The sequence below is a fragment of the Pelobates fuscus genome, chromosome 4 (assembly GCF_036172605.1).
Source record: "Pelobates fuscus isolate aPelFus1 chromosome 4, aPelFus1.pri, whole genome shotgun sequence".
In the NCBI taxonomy this organism is placed as follows: Eukaryota; Metazoa; Chordata; class Amphibia; order Anura; family Pelobatidae; genus Pelobates; species Pelobates fuscus.
This window is the reverse complement of record NC_086320.1, coordinates 229429455-229445822: the sequence shown is the minus strand read 5'-3', so window position 1 is coordinate 229445822 and position 16368 is coordinate 229429455. Positions and strand designations below refer to the sequence as shown.

At 40.6% G+C, this 16368-nt stretch overlaps 1 protein-coding gene across 1 annotated transcript in view; it reads left to right on the top strand.

The window, feature by feature from the left end:
* The window catches only part of SEMA5A (semaphorin 5A), a 503768-nt gene that overhangs the window by 153309 nt on the left and 334091 nt on the right, over positions 1-16368 (top strand). The gene's annotated exons all lie outside the window — the stretch shown is intronic.

Below are 16368 nucleotides of genomic sequence, written 5' to 3'. Positions count from 1 at the left end.
CCTCACAGGAAGAGATCTGCACATGAGGTCAGTGCACAACTGATCTAGAGGACAGAACTGAAAAAATAGCTGAAGCACACATCAATATAAGATAGATTGCTGATGCTGGAGGACACCCTTGAAGACCCTAGAAAACCCTAGAAGGTTACTCCAAAACAGTCTGCGATGACTACCAAAAAAAGCCTGGGAGGGACAGCCACAGTAGCTACTGTTGGCGCTGCTTTTCCCCTTGGCCCCAGAGTTGATGTGTTGAGTTGATAACATGTGGATCACAAATAGCGCTGACAGAGTCCTATGAGATCGAAGAGTCAAAGGGGAGCAGCCAAAAGATGTAATAATTAAACACCACTACTATCAAACAAAGGAAACTACCCTCAAATATATCCACTTGGCAAACCTCCATTATCAGGAAGCATTGGTGCAGTTATTTCAGGACCTGTGCACAGCTCTGACTAGAATGGCCAACTCAAGGCAGATGAGTAGTGGTGGCCTCCTGATGGCTCCTTGCCCTGCATCTTGGAGGGTCAGGGCCTGGTGGCATCAGGATAGCTCCCAGTCTTATACCTGGAAACTAGTGAGTCAAGAGTTTATCTTTACCTCTTTAATTTTTAAGTTTATTTTGTTGTTCTCAGTTATACTTTTTTTTACAATAGGAGAAAGCTTATGTACCTACTGCGAGGCTGGGGGAACGAGTGACTACACAGACAACGACAAAATGGCCGATATACCACACTGCCTATGAGCAGAGAAATCACCCTAATGTGGAGAAGAAGACATGTAGACAAACAGAAATCAGTCTTTTGTGTGAATGATCAGCCCAGGTTAATTTAATACAGCATGTTGACGAAAGGTTGGAGAAAAAAATGCTACCAATGCCATTTCTAATTGATGGGTTTATCTATAACTATATTGAACACTGTTACATCCATTATGGTTAATGTTATTGAAAGAGGTGAGACATGGCATTTCACTCAGAAAAAATGGATTTTAATCTAGATTACATTTCCATGTATGGACAGTTTTGTTTGTAGTAAATGTTCACTAAATGGGTTTAAATTGTAAATAGTATTCAAGTAAAATCATTCAAAGCAAATACGCGATAAGCACATATATCATGAACTTATTTTACATATCAACATTTAAACTGAAAGATGTTTTAGGGAATGCAACAGTTTTTACCTGAATTTGTTTCAAGCAGATCTTCATACTTTTGTGAGCTATTTTTCCCGTAGTTTAAGACAAGATCCATTAGTTATGTCAGGTTTCTTGTAATTCAAAACAGAGTAATTTTTCTCTGCTGACAGATCACCACTGACATACCCCAGCTAATGAAGACATTCTGCCACAATAATTAGCTGAAAAATCTATTCTGCATTATTCTTAAAGAAGTGTTCCATGATTACTTAGAAACAAGACGTTTAGTTTGTACAAAATTAACCCTTATTTGAGGAGTCGCTTTTTGAACACTACATTCTGAACTAATTTAAATATATGTACTCTGATAGAACTTGTTAAATACATATAACATGAAATATCTGCTCATAACCTAGCCCATCCATTAAGGCCAATCAATACTCCATATACACCAAGCTTATGTTGTTTCCATGGATGATGCAAGAAAACTTTAAAATGGGTATTGTGTTTGCTTTTGGCATTTTTATGAAGATCCTGGTCTTTGAGCATCTGATACAAATATTGGCAATGGCTAGAGATTTATGGGTGTTTAAAATTATAGAATATAGAGATTAAAATAAAAAGAGCTACCAGACACATGGTAACGTCTAGCCATAGTATGATTATAGGTGTCTCAAAGCTGTGAGATATTTCTACTGTCAGAAATTGCTCTTTATTGTGGATGGTTGTTAGCCAAACTATTAGATTGTAGTGGAAAATAATTTGCCTATTAAATTCATTTCATTTTTAATTTATTTTTGTTTAAACTAGTAATATATACTTTCAATAATATTATTAGTAAAATGAAAAACATAACTTGTGTATGGTAATTATATTTATTACTTTAGACATATGTTATAGCAATGAATAACATCTTTGTACCAGTGATCAGTAATCATTTTCTCAGTTCACAGCCCTCACCAACAATGTAGATCTTCATTAACTTCAAACATGAGAAAAACTGCCTTTTTAATTATATAGCTAAATGATCTGCTGCTACATTACTGTACATATGAACTATCTAAGTCTTGGTGAGTAACCTTGAACTGAGTGGCAGTGGAACGGAGAATGATTTAACATGATCTTTATTGTCAATTGGTCAATTTAAAGAAACAAGCACCTTAACTACTACAAATGGCTATACCTGTTGTAAGTTCTCTACCTCCTGGATATCTTACTTCTTGTTCATTCATACTTCACCATATTATCTCATTTATGTTTTAGATCTGTTGCAAGATCCCACCCTATTTTAAGGTTGTATTTTCTATTTGACGTGCTATCCCTCCTTTTTAGCGTATATTGCTTGTTTTAGCCATATCTGCTATTTTTGTTTCCTTAACTACTACAGGCTGCCGAATGAAGTGGTGTGGGTGCAAGAGCCCTGTAGTTTTATACCTGCAATGTAAAACATTGCCGTTTTATAGAGATTGCAATTTTCCATATCAGGATTATTACACCTCTAGTGGTTTTCTTCCAGACAGCCATTAGCGGCACTTCCATGTTGTTTACTGAGTCTAACTCTGTTCTCAATCAAATTATTTTCAATTGATGTGATTAGTCGCACGTGCACAAGAACCTACCAATGATTGGATTGGCTAACTTCATCATACATTTATGAAAACCTTACAGTTTAAGGATAGAAATGCGATAACCATGTGACTAAGCAAGCCTTGTGAACTCACAGAGACCCCCAAGATACACTCCTGACCCATCTGTGAAGCAAGACTCCTTTACAGAGTATGCAATATAAAATGATCAGATAGGATAAAGTTCATAGCATCAGCTGGCAAACAAACAAAAACAACAGATTAAAAATAATAATAATAACAATATATAATGTACCAAAACAGATTGTAAAGAGCATTAATTTCAAATGTGGGACTCCAAAATCTAGGAAAAGAGAAGGCTCAAGAAAATAACTTGTCTATAACAATTATATACCAAATGAGAGGCAATAGTAGGAGTTATGCTACCAACTTAGAAAGTGGTGGATTAAGAGTAGAATATCTACTCTGGATGAGAAAATAAGAAACTAATCTCTGCATTCAACTAAGAATTGCCCAACTGGCTACCTGTGAGGAACGACCCCAACTAGTGGACTAGAGAAGTATATAGAGATAGTTATTCAGGACATGTTTAAAGAGTTAGTATTTGATTCAAGTTGTAAGATTTTATTTAATAACTGAACAATATGCCTGCTAATAAACCGGATTACAATTAGTATCAAATATAAGCCGTGACAGAGGATTTAATATGCTATCTCATGGGACGTATACTAGACCAACATTATTTCAGATGTAAAACTCCAGGAAAATTGTCTTGCTTGTTAACTATAAACCATGTTCTGGGCCAAAGTATATGAAGAACAAGGTGAGACAGTCTTCCAACTGCCATGAGCTCTCTAGAATTCTATTTTATGATTGGATCTGGTAAGAAATTCAGTAGCCATGCAGGCAGCTAACTGACTTGCTGTTGAGTCTGTATTGGAAAGACCATATAATGAACATGATTGTTGAACTATATTCTGGACAAGTTTGACAATATTTGCTGAGATGAAGAGGAATTGCATTTGTTGTGCAAGAGAGCTGTTTTTTGTTTTGGACTATTGAATGATTGCTGCTGTTACTGCTGCCTCTTGCTAATAAATAAAGGCTTTGTAGCTGAACTGAATTTGTCCTCTGCTTGCATTGACCCTAGAAGACTAGTGTTTTAAAGTCTGTGTCACAGCACAAACAAAACTGTTTCAATTAATGTAAAAAATTTATTACAGACCATTGCAGGCTAAGAAATACGTTATTTGTAACTTGTCAAAGTTTTAAAATGTAATTTACCTATTACTTTAAATAGGTTATGTTTTTATTGTAGTGGAAGAAAATGGTTTACTTAACTTTAGATATCCATACAGCCACTGTATACAAATCTCTTAAAATGCTTAGCAAATGAAATTACTTTTTCATTCTTCCTTTTCCTTTTCTCATCACATATAAGTAAGTTGCATCTACAAGAGTTAATTATGTCCAATAAGTAGGTGTCCAATCAGAATGGTCTTAGACATGTCTGAGTTGTCACATACTGAAAGAGTTGATGATCCTCTCCTGATATGTTGATGTTTGAAAAAAAAAAAAGATATATATATATATATATACATTGCATTTTTATTAGTTTGTAAAGGGCACAGAATACAGAGAATAGATTGTGATAAGACAATATTGCAAACAACATTTCACAGAACGTAAAGAAAAAACAATAAACTATTATGCGGGCAACAAGATGGGGTATTATCATCAATGTGGAAACAAGATATACGAAAAGAGGAAAGTAAATCCTGGTTAAAGCAAGTGAGATATACAGAAAGTCACAAAACATGTAAATTGCATTATGTAAATATAAAATTAGAGTGAGAACATTTACTGTAAGCCTTAATAGTCATACAGGTAAAAACATTCCCACAACATTATGCTACCACCATCATTCTTCAGCAAGGACATGGTGTTTATAAAGTGATGCTAAGTGATGACTTTCTCTCACACAGATCATTTTAAAAGCCAAAAGAATAGTTTCTGTATCACCAGATCTGAGAACCTTTCCCTACAAGTTTGTTTGGATTTTCCCTTGTGCCTTGTTATCAAATTCCAAATAAGACTTATATGTTCTGTTTTTGTTGTTTTTTTTTGTTTTGTTTTGTTAGTTTTGTATTGTTTCTTTTTTTTCAGCAATGGCTTTGTTCTCACCATGCGTCCATGAAGCCCAGATTTGTTTTATGATCATAGATTTCCTAAGATTCTGATCTCTCCAGTTCCTTCTGAGGTTCTATTGTCCGCTTGGTTGCTTCTCGGACTAATATTCTCCTTAAGCTAAGTTTCATGTACAGCCTTCTCTAAGCAGTGCTGCAGTTGTGCCATTTCATTTATTATTAATAATGGTTCTAACAGTGTTTCAGGGGATGTTTGGGACATATATTTTTTATAATTAAACATGGATTAGTCTCAAGCTTATATTGATAGCTCCTTGGTCTTAAAATTGAAGATTATATTAGCTTTAGTGTACTAATAATCTTAATTTTAGTAATGACAGGAGGCGAATATTTGCATATCTTTCTTTACTGAAAACTCCAGCAGCATAGAAACAGTAACAACCAATCAGAGAAAAGATATGCTGCCCATAAAAGGGTCTGTCTATGACATCATTTCCTCTTTCTTTGAGGCGAAAAAAAGTAACAGTCAATACACAAAAAACATCAATACAGATTAACAATTCAACAACATATAACGATAATGAACTTTGGTAGATCCATGATGTGACGGAGTGGAAGACGATTCTTCGTCCCATAAAATGGATATTCACGCTGAAAGAAAAAGAAAAAGGTGAAAGGTTTCTGGCGTGGCAACGTGTCCGCATATCATAACCATTGTATAATTGAACAGTAATGTATAGTAAGATGCGAAATCTTATACTTAAGCATAGGACATCAAATCAGAACGTGAGAAGCATAACCACCAAATTAAAGGAAAAACTGATAATTTATATAATCCATGCATAACAACAAACAATGTAAAGATAAATGCTAACATATACAGTAAGAACCTGCATGCTTACCTGAGCACTAGGACTTACTCCTGAAGAAACTAAGTAATCTGGGGGGGAAAGAAACCCTAGGGCGGGAAATATTCGCCTCCTGTCATTACTAAAATCAAGATTATTAGTACACTAAAGCTAATATAATCTTCAATTTTACCACATGACAGGAGGCTTCATATTTGCATTTTTAAAGCTTAGGCCTAACCAGTGTGAAGGAAGCATGCGAAACATGGCGGAAATAGAATGTCCGAAAAGTACTTTCCCTAGACCAGTCCGCGCAACGCATAATGTCGGTTAGGGAGGCGCCTGCCAAGAACGCTTGGGATGCCGCCGCCCCCTAACCGAATGTGCTCCAAAGCTAGATTCGATTCCTGCCAGTTGTAGTAACCAGCGAACCCATCTGGCCAGGGTGGTCGTAGACACTGGGCCGTGAGGCTTCACGTAGGAAATCAGCAGTTGACCCGTCGGTAAGTGCCGGAGAGTGGCTGTGATTTCGACGTATCTCCTAAGTGTCTTGACAACACACAGTTTGGGATCCGATTCAAAGTATGGGTAGGATACAGAGGACGTATCTGATTTAGTCCGTCTCGCAATGGAAAAAGTGACTCCCTCTGGAGTGAGAGAGAAACCGTCCATGTCAAAGGCTCTAATGTCAGACACCCGTCGGAAAGAGACAAGGCATAGCAAAAGGGCCAGTTTTGCTGAGAGTTGTTTCAGAGATAGAAACGGGTTGTCCGGCCAACCTCTCAGGAAGTCCAGCACTCCATTCACCTGCCAGAGGTTGGAGTATTTAGGTGCTGGGGGTCTCGTCATTCTAGCGCCTCGCAGCAGGTGACATACCAGTGGGTCTTGACCCACCGGTCTGCCTTGTACTGGGATGTGTGCCGCTGAGATGGCCGATCTGATCACGTTAAGGGATCTGAATGATCTACCAGTCGAGAAGAGATGAGCAAGATAGTTGAGTATCAGCGGGACAGGGGCAGTAAAGGGATCGGAATCCCTTTCCACGCACCAATCACTCCAGGCTGACCATGCGGAAATGTAACATCTCCTGGTGCCCGGAGCCCACGAATCCCAAAGGAGGTCTTTAGTAGACTGTGATAGGCCGTGGACTGACCAGGAACCCCTGAAATCGTCCAAGCCACTAGTTCCAGTTGGCCTTCCAGGACGAGGGGGTGAGGTTCCCCCCGAGGTCCCGACAGAAGGAGTGGGAAAGTCGGAAGCAGAACGGGATTGTCGTGGGACATCTCCAGGAGGTCCGGGAACCACGGTTGACTCTGCCAGAGGGGCGTTATGAGCAGGATCGAAGTCCTGTGGGTGCGTAAGTACCGTAGTACTCGTGGGATCATTGAGAATGGAGGGAAGGCGTAGACTCCGTGTGAGGGCCAGTCCTGAAGGAAAGCGTCCGCCGCTTCACCCATCGGGTCCGGAAGCCAGCTGTAGGATACAGTAGGATACAGCAGTTCGACTTGTCTTTGCCCAGGCTGCGTATGGCGAAGGAACCCGCAATCAACTCCAGGCAGTTGATGTGAAGGCCGGTTTCCTCTCCCTGCCATGGGCCCCCCGTGGAGGCCTCTGAGCAGTTGGCGCCCCATCCCCACAAACTGGCGTCCGATTCCACGATGAAGTCCGGGGAGGAGCCGAAGATCGCCTTGCCGTTCCAGGCTTGTATGTGTAGCAACCACCATCGCAGTTCTGATCTCACCTCCCGAATGAGTGGGATCCAGTGGTCGTAGGAATGTCCGGTGCGCAGGTATCCCGCTTTCAGCCGTTGCATGGCCCTGTAGTGTAGAGGGCCCGGGAATATCGCTTGAATGGATGAGGACAGGAGTCCTACAATCCGAGCGAGCAACCTGAGCGGTATTGAGTCCATCTTCAAGACTCGCCTGATTTCCTTCCTTATTGAGGCAATCTTTTTCGAGGGGAGGCGTAGTACGCATTCCCTCGAATCGATGTCGAAGCCCAGGAATTGTACCGACTGGGATGGAGAGAGAGACGACTTTTGTCTGTTCACCACGAATCCCAGGGACTCCAGTAAGTGAACTACAAATCTCGTCTGCGATCGCAGCCTGGACGCGGATTCGCAGAAAATCAGCAAATCGTCCAAGTATACGAGACAGCGTATGCCTTCTGTACGGATGCGAGCCATCACCGGTCTCAATAGCTTCATGAAGCACCACGGAGCCGAGCTGAGGCCGAATGGCAGGCAAGTAAATTGGCATACCCGTCCTCTCCATCTGAAGCGGAGAAACTGACGGTAATCTTTGTCCATAGGGACCGTGAGATACGCGTCTTTGAGGTCCAGGCGTGTAAACCAGTCGTTCTTGATGAGAAGGTCTTGTAGAAGATGGATGCCTTCCATCTTGAAGTGTCTGTAGACCACAAAGGTGTTTAGCTGTCGGAGGTTGATAACCGGCCGATACTCGCCTGTCTTCTTCTTTACCAAGAAGATATTGCTTATAAAGCCTCCCCCGTCTGGCACGTATTGAATCGCGCCCTTCTCGAAGAGCGTGTGGATCTCTTCGTCCACCAGTCGGTTTTGTTCTGCCGACATGTGTATCGGGAGGGGGAGAGTGGTTTGGACAGGCTGCGCGGCAAAGTCTATTACGAAGCCGCGCACCGTCTGGAGAACCCAGGCGTCTTTGGTGATCTGTTCCCAGTTCTGGAAGAAAGAAGACAGGTTGCCTGCAATAAACTTTGGGACATTTGATTGTATGGCGGGACTCACCATTATTGAAGTGGCCGCGTCCGCGGCCCCTGAAACCTCTGGTCCTTCCTGCGCCTCGGAACGTAGAGGGCCGTTGTGATGAGGACGGGAAGAAGGTTGACGTCTGTGCAAACGCCCTGGAACCTGAGGTCCAAAATCGGCTGGCGGCACGGTTCTGCTGTCGGCCAGCCCTTCCAAAAACACCTCTTGTGGGAGGAGTGTGGAACACCTGCCTGAGGGAGGTCTGGGCCTTGTTTAAGGTCGTGAATAAGTTCACATGTCGTTTTAGTTCTGTGATGAAAGCATCGCCAAATAGTAGACCCTGGGCCTTTGGTCCAAATTCCTTGGCTCCTAGTTCCAGGAGCTTGCTGTCGATTCTGATCAGTGACGATCTGCGTCTCTCGCGCAGACATATTGCGTGTTGGGCCCATTCGCGTATGACATGAGGGTCCAGTTGCGAGTCTTGGCTGAGGGCCATGTCAGCGAGATACAGCATCTTAGCTATGGGGCCCAGCAGATCCAGCACCTTGTCTTGTGCCGCCTTTATGCCCTTTTCAACCCCTTTGCGCGGGTCTCTGCCCGAGCGTGACATAAACACTACCATAGTGTCATCAAATTCTGGCGTTAGTGCCACCTTGTCGGGGATCAGGGGCCTGGGGCATTCGGCCCGGAGGCGCGTCCGTACCTCCTTTTCCAATGGCTTGCGCAGCCAGTAATGTATAAATTTTGCCAGATGTTCTGGCAGTGTCCACTCCGAGGAGCGAGGGTGTCGGATGGTGCGTGGGTCAAATAACGGCATCCCCTGATCGTCCATAAAGACGCCATCTCCGGACGGACCGGTGGTGTGGCTGTCGTCGGCCTCTTTGTCCAAAAAGGTCTCCTTGGCATAAGTCGAAGAAGTGGGTGGCAGGTCTTGCCATTCCTCGTCGTCCGAGGGTGAACCGTCCCTTTGCCATTCATCCACCACATTCAGGCGGTGTGGGCCGTAGGCATCGTCCTCGTCCGAGGATAGGGGTGCGAAGGGTGCGGGTTGTCGGTCCGCGCTCTTGACCCGTTTGGCGGGCATCTTGCCCTTCGCCTTGGCGGAGGGGGGGCTCGAAGGCTTTCTGAGTCTCTTGGCCTTGGACGCCTCAGAGCCCGACGCTTCCATGCGTTCTGGAGGGCTAGTGTCACCATGGCTGTGGGGGAGGGCTCGCAAGAGGGCCTTTTCCACAGAAGCCGCCACGGCGGCATTGATCATGGCCTGAAAGTCTGTGTTTTGTGTATCTTCCATGATCAGATGTAGCGTTAGACCTGTGGGACGAGAACAAGGTTCAGTGGGGAGAACCGTGGTGGTTTATCGTATGCAAATATAGACAATATTGTCGGGTCTCGCTACGACCGGGGATACCCGGCGTAGGGATTGCATATATAGAAGGCTTTTATGCACGTAATCTTATCCAAAGGGCTAAGTTTTTAGAATTAGGTACGCCCTAGTGCATATTCTCGGGGTTCACCCCGGGTGGTGTGCCGTGGAAACCAGAGGACACCCACATCAACCAAAAAACATGGGCCGTATCGCCCTGCATGCGTAACTGGGGGGTCACCCCAGGTGGTGTGCCATGAAAAAATACCCAGAGGACACCCACATAGATTTCACCCTTGGGTGCAGTATAGAGGTATGACCCTGTAAAGGGTAACCATATAGTAAACCCTGGATGGGTTAAAGTAATCACACACAATCCCTTGAGGGAGGGAATATAGGGATATGTCCCTTTAAATTGCTGTATAATATTCAGCGATAGCATGTATCATATAAGCCTTCAAATACCAGTGTAAATATATATATATATATATGCATGCACTCTTCTTTGCCTCACTGAGGCAGATATACATAAACGTGTTACACTTTATGCAGCCTTAGGGGCAGACTGCCCGAAAAAATATCGCTTTCCCCTGCACCTTATAGAACGCAGGTGGTAGGGGAGAGAGCGGGGAGTCCCCCTGAGGGTGATCCCCGGTATCATGGCGGCGGTCGGGTGAATACCGAGCCGCCGTGAAGTACAATAGACGGCCGCCGCGGATCTCGCGATAACCGCGAGATCCAAGATGGCCGCCGGCCGCGTGGAGAAAAGGCTCCCGATCGCGGCCACTATTAACACGCGGGACGCGGCAAACACAAAAGGCAGAAATAAAGTACAAACCCCGGCTACCCTCCACCCGTCCCCACCAACCCCTGAGAGCAGACAGGTCCGCGCGGCGAGCGAGGCACGGGAAGCCACGCCGCCCGCGGATCGTCTGAAAGCAGTAAAAATAAAGTACAGTGTACAGGGGCTAGTAGAGAGGGGAGAAAAAACAGGTACAGGTAGACAGGGTGAAGGAATGAAATAATTACAAAGCAGTACACAATAACAGAAATGAAAATCAAATGAGATGCAGTGTACCATACAGAATAACAGTAGATAATCGATATGAAGTACCAGGTAAAAAATACTCTGACCTGTTGATGGCTGGAGCAGCAAAGAAAGAGGAAATGATGTCATAGACAGACCCTTTTATGGACAGCATATCTTTTCTCTGATTGGTTGTTACTGTTTCTATGCTGCTGGAGTTTTCAGTAAAGAAATATATGCAAATATGAAGCCTCCTGTCATGTGGTAAAATTGTTGTTTGTTTTGAAGTGTTCTCTAATAAACTCTATGGCTTTTTAGAAACAGTTGTATATGCTTTGAAATCATGTGACACTTTAATATGCATACAGGAGGACTGTGCCAAATTAATTATCTGGCTTTTGAAGGCAATTGGTTGCACCAGAACATATTTACAGGATTGATAGCATCAGGGCTGCATACATGTGCAATCAATAAATGCTTTTGTTGTTTTACTGCTGTTGCTTTTTTTTTTTATTAAAAACATTTTGCACCTTCAAGATTATGTGCTTCACTTTTACTAAAGTAGCTAAATTGCCTTGTGGTCACCCAAAAACTTTCATAAGCATGCAGAGCAAGTTTAATACATGTCAGGCAAATCTATGCTTACCAAACAAAACTGTGGATGGTACCTCCAGTTTACATACCTAATGGATTGTCCAAAAAACAACATTTATTCTGCACATGAAACTCTTAGTTGGACACCAATACTAAATTAAGTTACCTGGGCATTAAATGGCAACATGCATTGGTAATGGTGCTTTTTATTGTTACTTTTTATTGCAGTATTGATATCCCCAAAAGAAAAGTTATTTTCTATCAGTCCTTCTGATTATCTGAAAGGTTGCCTCTGTCTCCTGGTTTCAGGAAGACTCCAAAAGCTATTGTGAATGTATGTTTAAAATGTATTCACACAACACTAGTGGTGTACTAAAATAGAGTGATATAGGAGTGATTGCTCCTCCCCAGAAAGTGTATAGAAACCAAGCATTTCTGCTTTATTGCTTTTAAAAACTAAGCACAGGTCATTACGTGTTGTGAGGAATGGATGCTTACTGTACTTAACATGTCTTCACACAAGAACTGCTGAAAGACTGAACTGTGATGTTAAACGCATTCAGTGCAGTAGAACTGCACTTAGAACCTTCTTAGAAACCTCTACAAAAAATGAGATGATGTAAAAATAAAAATGAAAGAAGGTACATATAAAATGAGTGTAAAATCAGTTAGAGATACAAATGGAGATTGGAAGTGGAAAAAATGTATTTTTATGGGTGTGTGGGGGGTTGTTGGCACCTCAGTTTGTAAAGTGGCTTGACCTCTTCCTAAACTGCTTTGGAAATGGAAATGGTTTATCATCAAATAATTTCCAAAGTCTTGGGTAACCCTGGGCATTCTCTGGTCCATGTACCTTTGAGAAAAGGCATATTATCAGATTTTTAAATTCAGGGAGCTCATCCTCTTTTGTATTTTAAGGGGGTCTCAGGGAGCCTCTGGTGTGTTGCTATTATTAATTACCATTTATTTCACTACCAGAATATAAAAAGGGTGATACAATCTTATTGGCATGCGGTATGTTATACTCTTAACCCTCCATACTCAATAATTCAAAAAAGGATGGTGGGGTGAGATATACTTAGCTGATACTTTGACCCATGGGGGCTGCCATCTTCTTTCTTCAGCTCCTGGTGTTTCAGGAGCCCACATCAGTGCTGTGCTCTCATGTATGTGTGTGAATACAGCACTGATCCCTATGGAGGATGCCTCTCAACTACAGGAGCCTCCATAGATATAGTCTCATGATCAGCAATATGTGCTTTTTTCCTACAACCGTCACTAGTAACAGCTGGGGTTATTGGCAAAATGATAGAAACTCTGCCTCTTCTTAAGTTTTGTCAAGCACAGGAAATCTACTATGTCAAAGTAGTCTTTAATTAAGCAAAACTCCAACACAATCAATGTGAGTATATCCTAAACAATTTTATTTTTGTGGGGTAGGGCTGACAGACCAATTTAATTTCTCCCCAGTCAACTAGAAAATAAAGGTAGGACAATAAGGAAACCAATCAGGGATGTTAGGGTTCTAATATTGATTTTTGTATTTTTTGTAATATATGTACTCTTCATCACTGAATTTATTAGTATGATGATTGCCAAACAGCTAGTGCTTAGTTTTATTTCTTTGAAAATATAGATTATGGAGAGTTGAGAGGTAATGAGATGTGTTGAAAGAATTATGTAATGCTTCTTTTTCACATTCATGAGCTTTGAGCTATGCATTAAATAGATTTTAATGGATATTTTCTATCCTATAGTTTTCTAATGGTAAAAGATAGAGCGGTCGTAGCAGCTTTTTGAACTGGTGATAAGATGCATTTGTGAAGAGCATTAATAAACGTACTCCTGATAACTTTGTTTTTGGCAGCTTGTTTTATTCTAGCATCAATTTCCAGCAGGAGTAAGATGGAATAGATTCAATAACAGTAAGACTCATAGGAAAAAACAAGGCAGTAACTAATTTGCTTAAGGTATTCAAAAGAATGCCAAGCACCCAGATCTGATAAATGTGTGACATCTGGAGAAAGAATATCTGTCATTTCTTGGAAGTCTCTTTTGGCTGACTTTTGATCTGTTTTTCTTTTTTTTCCGAATTCTAATAGGTTTATTTCTGACAGATTCAATCTTCCTTAGCATGATCTTCTCTAGTTTCTGGCTCAATTTCTTAATAAATCAACAAATCCTTGTTTTTTTTCTTCTTCTATGCAATGTCAAATTGGCGGTTGGCAACTAGATTTTAGGTGACATTTTCAAGCAAGATCTCATAGCACCATATGATACATGACTTATTTGCCATGAGTATACGTCTGCAGTGGAATGTACTTTCTAGAACATAATAGTCTTAAAGAAACACACCAGAATTATATACAAATACTAAATATGTTAAATAAATATAATGCAGGCATGTGAGTCTCCTTGGTCTCCTTTGCCCCTTTTCCTGTTAAACAATAGTAATACTCCTAATCCAGAGGCAAATTGCTCTCCTTACCAGACCATTACTACTACTGATGATCTCCCAGCAAATGTCATGCTGCTCATAGAAAAGCATTGAGAAGCAGAGCTCAGGCATGGCAATTGGCACTAAAACCCTCAAATGATTCTATTTTTTATTTTTTTTTTAGCAGGGGGGTTCAACAATGCAAAACAGGTGCTAATTTGGGGAATGTGTTAAATGTTTGGAAACTGGGGTGCTGATGGAAACAGGAACTGTAAGTCTAATCATTAGGAAACCTTGGGATAAGTTCAATACTGTCATTGAAATAGATAGGTGTGAATCGTAAGTAAAATACTGTACTTGCTGTCAGTGCCTGTTCTAGTGTTCTAGCCTGATCAAGCGTCAGGTAGCATTTATTTTAAAGTGCTAGAATAAAAGGGAATGCATAATCTCAAAAAAGCACTCCCACTCCATGAAAACATAAGCTCTCAATGGGCTCCACTTATGGTATTAGCTCATGCTGTCAGCCTATTACCGATACATGGCTACCCATTCCTCATATTGTAGTGCAAAAAGGAACTGAAACCAAGAGATACAAATGCATGTGATGAAGCCCCAACTTCATGGTTAAACCAGTAACAAATTACCCAGAATGTAATAAGGCCCCTGGACACTCCTGCACCAATAACAACTTAAAATACCCTGATATGTTATGGGGAATGTACCTTTAATGATATTTTAAACTCCGTTTTCCAACAAAAATGTGAACAATGCAATATAAATCACCTAGGTCAAAGTCATTAAAAGAAACACAAAATAATTGAATGAATTAGACAAACGTTCAATATAACATACTAATCAAAATCTGGTCCAAATGAAAGTATAGAGTACCCCCATTCCAGAAAAGTATGAAAACAGTTGCCAAACCAAAGTGTCAACAAATTTACCCCATCACTTTCCACTATCCAAGTTTATCCAGAGATTTCCCATGTAGCTGTCTTGAAGAATACCAATTATTAAGTTGTATGGTGAACAAAAGTAGTTTTATGTGTAACTAAAGATATTCTGTACGGCTCCCAATATTGAAAGAATCTTGAATCCCTGTGTTCCCTGAACTGGGAGCCTTTTACAGAGTCCAATATGAACACATAGGCTAATTTTGAATGATTTAATTTTGCATAATATCAGAGTTGGCTTGTCAGAAGAAATCCAGGTATGAAGAATGGCTTTCCTGACAGCTTCCATTATCATTTGAATGAGCATGGAGCATTTCAGGGCAACTTCAGGAAAAATACTAAAGGTGGATCGCTGTGTACAGTGATGATGGAAAATGTAAGGTATTCTCAATGTAAGTTTGTACCTTTTTCGCATATTTTTAGCCTTGTGGTCCACAAGTAAAGTCCAGATTTATGTAAGGTATAATCTACAAGGTATAAAAAACAAAAAAAGAGTCAGCCACCTTGTTATTGAAAGCTTTTTTAATATATTTTTATTAAGCGCTGTTTTGTAGTTATAGCAGTATTGCACAATACAGTATAGAAACAAACTGAATACATTTCAATATAGTATAATCCAACTATGAAAAGAAATCCTTGAGCTCTCCGCACTTTTGTATTTCATTAAATAGTATACTATTTACAGTGAATGTTATGTAATGGCATTTTATTTAGCCTAGTGGGTCACATCAAGAATAGAAAGACATTAAAAAATATCCAAAATGATCTCTTCACATTATTTAAAAAATTTTGTGTTTTCATGTAGACAGTTTAAGGTCTCTAATACATTACTGTGTGTAGTAAAGCAGCATACCTTTTTATTTATTTATTTATTTATTTAAATTCTTTATTTGTGAATTTTGAAAGTTAAACGAATCAGACATACAAAGGATAATGGAACAAACATTGTAACAGTATTTCGAAGCAATACAACAAGTTTTGTATAAAATAGTACATTATGTGAATACATTGTTCTTTTTCCAGGTTACAATTGCAATTAGTACAGGTGTTACATGCCTTGCAGTATATCATGTTTTCAGTTCCTGTACTTTTGAGTGTTCGATATCTGTGTTGGGGTTTTCAGGCGAGTGGGTGAGAGCCTATTGGATCAGCCGAGGGTGGTGGCTGAATCATGCTTGGTATGTTCTTCGTCGGTCTTCAGCTTGGTGTCTTGTGTGTCGATGTGCATACCTTTTTTATTTTGATTGTTGTTTGTTTCATTTTGTTTTTTAAACCATGAACAACAATTAGGGATGTATAAAGCAGATTAGATTTGTTAATGCATTTAAACATGCAACCCTATTATATGCCAAACCAAAGTTTATAAATAACAGGGGATGATGGAATATACTTATTTAGAAAGTGCTTACCAGAAGAACAAATTGCATAAATAATATAAATAGTACAATACAATATAGCAAAAATACAGCTATACTAACAATTTTAAAATTATGTTTGATTGTAGTTCACACTGCTTAAATATCAATTCTGAGTCTTTCCTGCTGCATTGTACTA